The sequence below is a fragment of the Nicotiana tomentosiformis genome, chromosome 3, assembly GCF_000390325.3.
Source record: "Nicotiana tomentosiformis chromosome 3, ASM39032v3, whole genome shotgun sequence".
NCBI lineage: Eukaryota > Viridiplantae > Streptophyta > Magnoliopsida > Solanales > Solanaceae > Nicotiana > Nicotiana tomentosiformis.
In genome coordinates this window covers 58235508-58246933 of record NC_090814.1, presented here as the reverse complement: position 1 = coordinate 58246933, position 11426 = coordinate 58235508, and positions in this window count along the sequence as shown.

Genomic DNA, 11426 nt, shown 5'->3' with positions numbered 1-11426 from the left:
TGTGAATAATTCTATTATTTTTATCTTTTGCTTTTAGTGATATAAAAGTGAAGGAGGCTTGATTAATAGCAAAGCTTTACAATAGGCCATGAGAGAAATATACTTTTTCCTATGTACAAAAGCTTAAAACACTTTTTTGTCAATATTTACTACAAGACTAATATATTTTTCTGCAACCGAACATATGATAGGCCTAAAAGAATTAATTTGTATTTTATAATTTAAAAAAACATTGTAAAACACGTAAGCAACTAATAAGAATTAATATTTAGCATAGAGTATGTAATAGTTGACATGAGATAAGTTTCTAAGCGCGCGTTTCATGCGTATCTCATCTCAATGAGTACAAAATGTTATAAAATATATAAATGTTATATTAAAAAATATATCCCATCTACAAAAACTCTCTTATATATTTTAGATATTCACATGATGCATATAGGTATATATTTCATATAATGTGAATATGAATCTTACTAACGAGATTAGCTTGATGAGTTCTTGGAGTATATTTGTTGTGTCATATATATTACTTCTTTGGAGGTTTCAATAGTGCATTAGTGAAAGTTAGATGATAATTTATCATAAATTGTAAAATGTATGAGCACGTGATTTATTTTTGAATTGTTTGACAATTTTATTTTGTATTGCTCATAAGGTGCCGTTGCAAGGAGTATTTGGTGTCGCTAAGTCCCATATATGCTTACATACCATTGGTACGTATATTCGGAAAAATCAATTAATTTGCTAATTTTATGTAAAGGATACATTATAGATTGCGAATTGAATAAAATTATGAAATTAGAATAAATTTTTAGTTAAGTATATTGACTAAGGTGATTGAGGACTTTTATGGGCAGCGATATTTTCTTGATTAAGTTAGCGAAATAGAATCAACAACCATCATTTTATGAAATTTAATACTTTTTCTTTATTTTTTACTTTCTAACTCAACCAGAGTTTTTAATATAATACTTATGTATTTTCTTTAATTGTTATACTCATTGTGATGACCCAAAATGTCATCTTTAAATTTAATAATTAATTATGTATTCTAAGACCTTGAAAAGTACTATTTATCATTTCTCGACTTACGTGTGTAGTCCGTAAAATTTTTCGGAAAGTTTTCAGTTGAAAAATGGATTAAAATGTGAATTAGAGGTTTAAAACTCAACTGAGTTGACTTTGGTCAAATTTTTGAGCAAACGGATTCGGATCAGTATTTTAACAGTTCCGGCAGGTCCGTTTCGTGATTTGAGACTTGGGCTTATGCCCGGAATTAAATTCCGAGGTCCTTAGCCCGAGATATGGAATTTTGATGAAAAATTTAAAGTTTAAGTTCAATTAGTGACCGGATGTCGAATTATGTGCAAATGACCCCAGAATAGAATTTTGATGATTCCAACAGTTCCGTATGGTAATTTTTGACTTAGGAGCGTGATCGAAATTTTATTTGAAAGTCCGTAGTGGAATTATGCTTGAAATGCCGAAAGTTGAATTTTTGGGAAGTTTGACTGAGGGGTTGACTTTTTGATATCGGAGTCAAAATCCAATTCTAAAATTTTTTATAGCTCCGTTATGTCATTTATGACTTGCGTACAAAATTTGAGGTCAATCGGACTTGATTTGATAGGTTCCGGTGTTGTTTGTAGAAATTGAAAGTTTCAAAATTCATTAGGCTTGAATCTATGTATGATTCGTAATTTTAGCGTTGTTTGATGTGATTTGAGGTTTCAAATAAGTTCGTATGATGTTTTAGGACTTGTTGGTATATTGGGTTGAGGTCCCAAGGGCCTCGGGTGAGTTTCGGATGGTTAACAGATCAAAAGTGGGACTTAGTTGCTGCAAAAGCTGCTGCAATTTTTTGTAAAGACTTATTAAAGATCTAAGAGAACCCTTGTGACCCAAGGGAACTGGACGTAGGTACCACACCAGTATAAAGTTGATTTGCCTCCTTTACCTTTTATTCTACATAATTTATTTCTACTGCAATTGATCCTACTATGAAGTTTAGTTGACTAATTCCTCTCTTTGTCAACTAAGTTTTATAATCAGTTACAATTCACTCCCCCTCTTGTACTTTCAGGATAGAAAGCATATTGATGTGGTTAAGATATGAACCAGGCAAGGGTCTTAGCCGAAAGCATCAGGGGATCATGGAACCCATATGACTACAGTATCATGGCACAATCTTTGGACTGGGGTATGAATATACTGTGCAAGAATACCAGGATTGGACACCATCGTGGCGCACCGATTACTATCCGCTGGAACACCCCATACCACTATTGCACCAGACATTCCGCCAGATTGACATGATTTGGGGATCCGAGGAAGACGAGATTTTGGCCGGTATGAGGAAGCTATTTCTAAACAAGGAAGATATGGACTGCAATGCAATTTTAGAGGAGGGGGAGGAGAAAGACCTTACTATTCAGACAGTGGGAGAAGGAGTTATTCTCAAGAACTGGACCGCTGCACCATCCCAGGCTCGCCGAGTACCTGGGTAGCCTTGGCAGAATTAGCATGACTTATTTTTAAATTATTTTTGAGCATTTAAGACATTTTCAGTGTTTTGTTTTGAAACAACTACTCGAGCCATCGAGTCGTACTTGTTGACAATTATATTAATGCATTATTGTTTTTCATTTATTTATTATTATCTTTCTATATTTTTTTCAACGTAATTATTACATATCCTGGTAAACCTACGACTGTGACATGTAATGAGACAACGCAACATCAGGAAAGTGATTCGGAAGATTTGGAAGATGACATAATACTTGGGGAAATTGTCAAAGAAGTAGAGAAGTTTAAAAAGAAACCAAAATCCAACTTGGAAGAAACTGACGCAGTTAACTTAGGGGATTCTAAAACAGTCAAAGAAACTCGCATAAGCATTCATCTATCACCGTCAGAGAAGGAAGAGTATATCAGGTTTCTAAAGGAATATGAGGATATTTTTGCATGGTCCTACGATGACATGACTGGGTTAAGCATATCCACAGTAGCTCACAAGTTACCTACCAACCCCATGTGTCCGACGGTAAAGCAGAAGCTCAGAAAATTCAAGCCAGATATGAGTCTGAAGATAAAGGAGGAGGTTACCAAGAAAATCAAAGCCTAGGTCCTTTAAGTGGTCGAATACCCGACTTGGTTAGCCAATATTGTGTCAGTTCCGAAGAAAGATGGGAAAGTCAAAGTGTGTGTTGAATAATGAGATGTGAACAAAGCAAGTCCTAAGGATGATTTGTCGTTGCCCAACATACATATACTAATCGAAAACTGAACCAAGCATGAACTCCAATCCTTTGTGGATTGCTTCGCAAGATACCACCAAATTTGGATGGACAAACAGGACACTGAAAAGACAACCTTTATCATGCCATGGAGGATATATTGTTACAAAAGAGATAGAGGTGTACGTGGATGATGTTCACATCAAATCTAAGACAAGTTCATATCACATAGCAGATGTGAGAAAGTTTTTCGACCGACTTCGAAAATACTATTTGAAGGTAAACCCTACAAAATGTGCTTTTCGGAGTCCCTGCTCGGAAGTTGCTAGGCTTCATTGTCAATCACCGTGGTATTGAGCTAGACCTGTCAAAAATTAAAACTATTCAGGAATTGTCACCACCAAAGAACAATAAGGATGTGATAAGTTTTCTAGGACATATCAATTACAGCCGTTTTATAATACAATCGACGGTGATATGTTAGCCGATCTTCAAGATGCTGAGGAAAGATGTTGTGATAAGTTGTACCGAAGAATGTGAGAAAGCTTTCAATAAAATCAAGGAGTACTTGTCTAAGCCGCCCGTGTTGGTCCCACTGGAGCCAGAAAGACCTCTGCTACTGTATTTGTCCATGCTAGATGGAGCCTTTGGTTGTGTTCTGGGGCAACATGATGAAACTAGGAGGAAGGAGCATGCAATATACTATCTGAGTAAGAAGTTCACACCTTACAAGGCCCGATACTCTTTGCTAGAGAACACCTGTTGTGCTTTGACATGGATAAACCAGAAGTTAAGACATTATTTCTATGTATACACCACCTATCTAATATCAAGGATATATCCACTAAAATACATCTTTCAGAAACCTATGCCTACGGGAAAGTTAGCAAAGTGGCAGATATTGCTAAGTGAGTTCGACATCATCTATGTGACTTAGAAGGCAGTCAAAGGGCAAGCATTGGCCAATCACTTAATAGAGAACCCTGTATATGGAGAATACAGACCATTGAACACGTATTTTCCCGACGAGGAAGTGTCATTTGTAGGTGAAGATATTTTCGAAACATATAACGGGTGGAGGATATTTTTTGACGGAGCAGCAAACCTCAAGGGATTGGGCATATGAGTTATTTTTGTATCATAGACCGATCAACATTATCCGGTATCCGCAAAGCTCAGGTTCCCATGCACCAACAATATGGCAGAATATGAGGCCTGCATCCTAGGACTTAGGTTGTCCATCGACATAAATGTTCGGAGTTGCTGGTAATTGGAGATTTTGATCTATTGGTATACCAACTACTAGGAGAATGACATACCAAGAACACTAAAATGTTGCCGTACTTGGATTGTGTATAAGAGTTGATCAAGAGGTTCATAAATATAGAATGAGTTCGCATATGCATTAGCCACCTTGCCTTACATGATACAACATCCAGACAAGAATTTCATGGATCCTATCCCGATATAGATTCATAAGCAGCCAGTTTATTGTGCTAATGTTGAAGAGGAGCTTGATGTAAATCCATGGTTCCATGATATCAAGGAATACTTAGAGAAAGGAGAATACCCATAGAATGCTACACACGCTCAGAAGCACACAGTTCGAAAATTGGCCAACCATTTCTTTCAGAGTGGAAAAATTATATATAGACGGACTTCTGATTTGGGATTATAGCAATGTGTTGATGCCAAGGAGGCATCTATATTGCTCGAAGAAATACACATCAGAACCTGCAGACCTCACAGGAATGGGTTCGTTCTGGCCAAGAAGATAATAAGGGCAGGGTATTTCTAGATGACTTTAGAGACAAACTATATCAAATATGTTCAAAAGTATCATCAATGCCAGATACATGTTGATATGATACGAGTACCACCCAATGAACTCAATACAACAAGTTCACCTTAGCTTTTATCTTCTTGGGTCATGGATGCCATCAGACCAATTGAACCCGCTGCTTCAAATAGACACAGGTTCATTTTGGTAGCTATAGATTACTTCACGAAATGGGTTAAAGTCGCTTCCTATAAGGTTATTACTAAGAAGGTCGTAGCGGATTTTGTCCGGGATCACATCGTTTGTAAATTTTGGAGTACCTGAGTCAATCATTACTGACAATGCCGCCAATCTTAATATTGATCTGATGAAAGCTATGTATGATGCATTCAAGATCAAGAACCAAAACTCTACAATATATAGACCGCAGATGAACGGAGCCGTAGAAGCCGCCAAGAAGAACATCAAGAAAATATTAAGGAAAATGGTGGGCAACTACAAGCAATGGCATGAGAAGCTACCATTTACTTTTCTCGGGTACCGCACCACAGTTCGTATGTCAACTAAGGCAACCCCCGTATCTACTAGTCTATGGTACCGAAGCCGTTATCCTTGCCGAAGTGGAGATTCCTTTCTTAAGGATCATACAAGAGGCCGAGCTTAGCGACGTGGAATGGACACGAAACAGGTATGAACAGCTGACTCTCATTGATGGTAAGAGGATGAATTCAGTGTGTCACGGTCAACTCTACTAGAATAGAATGGCAAGGGCTTTCAACAAAAAGGTTAGATCGAGGCAATTCACATTAGAGCAATTGGCATTGAAACAGATCTTCCTGCACTAGGATGAAGCAAAAGGGAAATTCTCACCTAACTGGCAAGGCCCTTACATGGTTCACCGAGTATTGACAGGAGGAACGCTTATACTAGCAGAGATGGATGGAGAAATATGGCCAAGACCTATCAATTCAGACGCAGTCAAGAGATATTACGTTTAATATTATGTTTGCACTTTCTATTTGATGTAACCTGAATTACGCTTGACCTGATTTCAGTTTAAGAGGGGATACGTAGCTGTGGGTTGGGTCACATCATAATAAAATCTTCATTCCCCCCTATGATCAGAAGGGGCAAGATTTCGAGTTTGTCAAATCTCATTATGTCAAGTATCACCAAGAAGTGTATCGCCAGAAGTATGCATTTAAACTGGGGCAGAATTTTGAGGAGGGTCCTCAAAATTTCGAGTTGAGGAGGTTGCAATGTCTCAAAAGCGTGTCACGGTCGCCAATTCGACAAAATTATTCACTTTTATGCATTACCACATATTTTGAACAACTACATTTTATATAAATGATTTGTCACAAATGCATATTTTCGAAATTTTCATTTTTTTGTAATAGCCAGATATTACCCCAAGGTGACTCGAACAAGGAAGCAAGACAAGGAGCAAAGGCTAAATGAAGAATCAAAGGCATGAACCAACATTTCCCCAAAAAAATAAACTCACGATTTTTCTTTGGATGCAGGCATAACGAACATGACAAGCAAGCATGTAAATTCATAACAAGAATGCTATCTTTAATGACAGAAGTCACCAAACACAAGAGCGCCAAGCTAAGAATTGCTTTCTTTCTCATATTTAATCTTTGTCTTTCTCTGCATAGGGCTAAGCGCTTCCCTCATTCTTTGCATGAGGCTAACATTGCATCCATCATTGCATAAGGCTAAGCACTGGCTTTCCTTGCATGAGACTAAGCATTGTCTCCATTCTTTGCATGAGGCTAAGCACTGCCTCCATCATTGCATAATGCTAAGCACTGCCTTTCCTTTATATAAGGCTAAGCATTTCCCTCATTCTTTGCATGAGGCTAAGCATTGCCTTCATCATTGCATAAGGCTAAGCACTGCCTTTCCTTGCATGAGACTAAATATTATCTCCATTCTTTGCATGAGGCTAAGCACTGCCTCCATCATTACATAAGGCTAAGCACTGTCTCTATTCTTTACATGAGGCTAAACACTGCCTCCATCATTGCATAAGGATAAGCACTACCTTTTTTTGCATAAGGCTAAGCACTGCCTCGATTATTGCATAAGGCTAAGCACTGCCTTTCCTTTATATGAGGCTAAGAATTGTCTCCATTCTTTGCATGAGGCTAAGCACTGCCTCCATTATTGCATAAGGCTAAGCACTGCCTTCATTTGCATGAGACTAAGCACTGTCTCTATTGCTTCATACGAGGCTAAGAATTGCCTCTATTATTGCATAAGGCTAAACACTGCCTTCCTCCGCATAGGGCTAAACCCTGCCCTCATCACATATAAGGATAAGTTGTCACGCCCCAAAACCGGAGAGGGCGACCGGCGCTCAACCGAGTGAACCCGGACGAGCAAGCCTATTAGATTTCCTTCTACCCAAACTCATCCATGAATGGAGATAATACATATTTTCAATAATTAGACATAAAGGTGTTCATGTCTACAATACCAATTCATTAACAATAGTTTCATTATTTTTAAAGTCTCAACTGGACAAGTAATATGACCACAACATAACATAGTTTGACTTTCTTAGCACCAATACACAACCCACACTATGTCTACGGAGCCTCTAATAGATATAAAAGAGTACTATGATAATGCCGGCAACAAGGCCCTGGCTATACCTCAAATACTATGCATGAGGAACAAACGAAACATGACCCCGAAATGAAGTGGGGCTCACCAAGTCTGCTGGGAAGAGAGTGTACCGCTATCACTGATCAGTGTCTCTTGCTGTGGAAACACCTGCATCCATTGAAGATGCAGCGCCCACGGGAAAAGAGACTTAGTACATATGGAATAGTACTAGTATAAATAATGAATAATACAAACAAGAATATTATAATATCAATGGAAGCCTTAAACAACATCAAACCTCAATTTAGGATCAAAACAGTGTTCAAATTAATTTTCATATCTCACATTGGGAGATATTTTGTAACGATATACCATTTTTCACAATACCATTATTCACTATACCAATACCACTATACTCTCAGCACGGAGTCCGATCACGACCCGATCGGCTAGGCTATCTCATTAGAGACATCAACCACAATTGCTCTCTATATCAATACCATTGTCTTTAACATGGAGTCCGATCACGACCCGATCGGCTAGGCTATCCATTAGGGACATCGACCACAATTACCATTTCAATTACAATTTCCAGCATAATCACCACCATGTGTGCGGCATGGTGTCCGATCATGACACGATCGGCTAGGCTGTCTCATTCGAGACATCAACTTTTCTATATCAATCATCGCATTTCATACCTATTTCATATCTTTTCATTTCATTAGCACTAATGGCCATAATTATAAATCATTATTGGCACGTTGGCCGTATTTAGTATTTCATGCTCACCTTTTCACTTTCCAACATCAACATCATCATTACCAATAACAACAATTCAAATCAAGGTGTGTACTACACCTGTGAGCAATTAAGAGTCTAAGGCACATAGAGATTCTTCACAAAATTTGGCATAATAGCCTTCGTTTGAATTTGACTTGAAGTCGAACATTTTTAATGCACAACCCATATTTTAACACATACTCAATTGATAACATAACATAAATAAAGCATTTGGGATACTTATGGAACATATATCTTTCAACCCAATCTTACTCGGAATAGCCAATTTTATAATGAACTACTCGGGACTTACATAAATTACATGAATTTCATGGGATTCAATTCTAAGAGAAGGGTTTAGCCAACATACCTCAATTGAACTTTCTTAAACTCTAGAATATTCTGAAATTCTTAGCAAATTCAACCTATTGTAGAAATATAACAAATTGAACCAAAATATTAGGAAGATGATCATGGTTCTAGCTCATTTGAGCATTTTATCAAACACAAGATGTGTATTAACGTTTCAAGGTCCTTTTATGGAGGATTACTTCATCCCACAACCCATTCTTTACCATTTTTAGCTCAACAATATTCCTACACCCTTTGATAACACATGCATGTAAAATAATCAACTCTCATGCCCAAATATTATCTTGCTAATTACCCATTTTCAGATAATTTCGAAATTAGGGGTTAGGGTATAGAATCTTACCTTTAGGATGAAGACCTTGTGGGTTTTCCTTATAATCCTCTAAAATTTGAGCAAGACTTGATGAATAATTAGCCTAGGGTTTTCTCTCTCTCTCTAAAACACTCTCCCTTCTCTCTAAAACATCAGATTTTAGCTTTAAAATGGCCCAAAGTGTGTATTTAACGAAGTAAGGTCGGGTTTTAAAAACCCAAAAATGAAGCTCTGGAACAAGGTCTGCGATCGCATAATTGGTGTCCAAAACTGGCAAAAATCTGCCTGGGTCTGCGGTCACTATGCGGCCCGCAGAACTGTTCTGCGACCGCATAATGAACCGCAGAACAGTTCTGCGGTCGCATAGTCGACCGCAGAATAGTTCTGCGGTGGCATAGTCGACCGCAGAATGGCATCCAAACTACCCCTCTCCTGCCTCACTTCTACGGCCATTATACGGTCCGCAGAGTGATTTTTGCAACCGCATAATGGGCCGCAAAAACGTCCTCTTTTTTCAAAACTTTTCCTTTATTCTTTAGTGCATTGTTCATCCCAAAAAGTATGAACCGCGTTACAATCCTCAAACACATAAGCCCAATTCGGCACCACGAAACATTATTTTCTTTTGCAATAATTTTACTGGGCTTTACACTTAAGTGCTTCGAAATTTTTTCGGGGTGTTACATAAGCGTTTCCTTGTTTCATCCTCGCATATGATTAAGCATCACCTCTTCCCTCTATCAAATGATTGATATCACCTTATCTCTGTATTTCATGGGCTGAAACATTGCCACGTTGTCCGAAGGCATCATAGTCTGAAGGCATCATCCTCATAGCCCGAAGACATCATGCCATGGCCTGGGGATCTCTCAAAACTGCACATTATTATTCAAAGGCGTCATAGTCCAGAGGCACCATTTTCACGGCCGAGGACACCATTTCATGGCCCGTGAATCCCTCATCATACACTTCATGGCCCAGAACTTCATGGTCTAAGGACATCATCCTCATCGTCCAAAGACATCTCTTATGGTCCTAAAGGAATTTGCATCATGTTAAAATTTATGCAATAACCCCATCTATATTCGCGTGCATCGTGTTTTTAAGTTTTGCAGGTAACTCGGGAAGTAACCGTTCTAAAAACAGGAGCAACCATCGCTCTGGCTTCCGTTCACAACGTTTACATCTTTCGACCATCTCAAACATAACTGATGATCTGCAATTGATTAACCGTTATCTCATAATCGGTCAAATATTTGCCTCATACATCCGTAATGTTCAAATCCACATTCATAGCTCCACCTAAATTATCTGTCACTCATGACATCATCCTATACAAAAGATTTTTCCTCGAAACATATAACCAGTCTTATAATAACTCCATCGGTTACGTTCGATGTTGAATCCAGAACTACACACGTCCTGAATCCCGTAACACCAGGGATATGTAGGAAACTCGGCAACTAGGGTTCGGCCCCCATTTTTTCAAAAATACATCATCCCTACTCATTTCGGATAAAATTGGTCATCATTTTCTTTACCCGATAACTCTTTCATCAATCAGGGGGTAAAGTTTGACAGCTGTTGTTACCCAATTTTTCTCTCATATTTAATAGAAATCATATATATATTCAAAATATCCTTTTTGCATCATCACCAATTTACAAGAGTCATATAAATATTTTTTTATAAGTTTTCATAATTTTAAAGCTTTAAAATTGATTTTTCTTGCATTTAAATGTGGCAATAATATTATTGTTGGATTATTCTGGCATGAGCCGTGAGCTCTTTATTATTGAAAAATATTATTGTTGATTTATTGAGGAAAATTGAAATATTGGGCACTTGAGGTGCAAATTATCATATATTATGATATTAATATGCATGCGGTGGTATAAGGTCTGGGTATTGAAACGCATGCGGTGAGATAAGGATGGCTTGATACGCGTGGCTAGTAGGGGTGACTACTAGAAGTCATGCGGTGTGATAAGGGTGGCTAAAACGTGGGATGCTATTTCGGGAAAAATATTTTCTTTAAATAAATCGTGAAGGCTCCCGCGGTGGTATAAGAAAATGAAAAATTGTAAAATTATTTATAATTTTGGACTACGAGGTGGTACCTCGGTAGTGCCCTTGTTGATATTGATTTATGGCCATAGTTGCCCTCGATTAATTATTGTGATTTTCATAAAGTTGAAAGAAATTCTGTTTTGATTTCATGAGATATTATTTGCAATTATTTGGTGTCATTAAATGTGACATACTATTTGATTCATTTCCATGTCATTTTATTTTTACTATATTGTTAAACATTTTACCA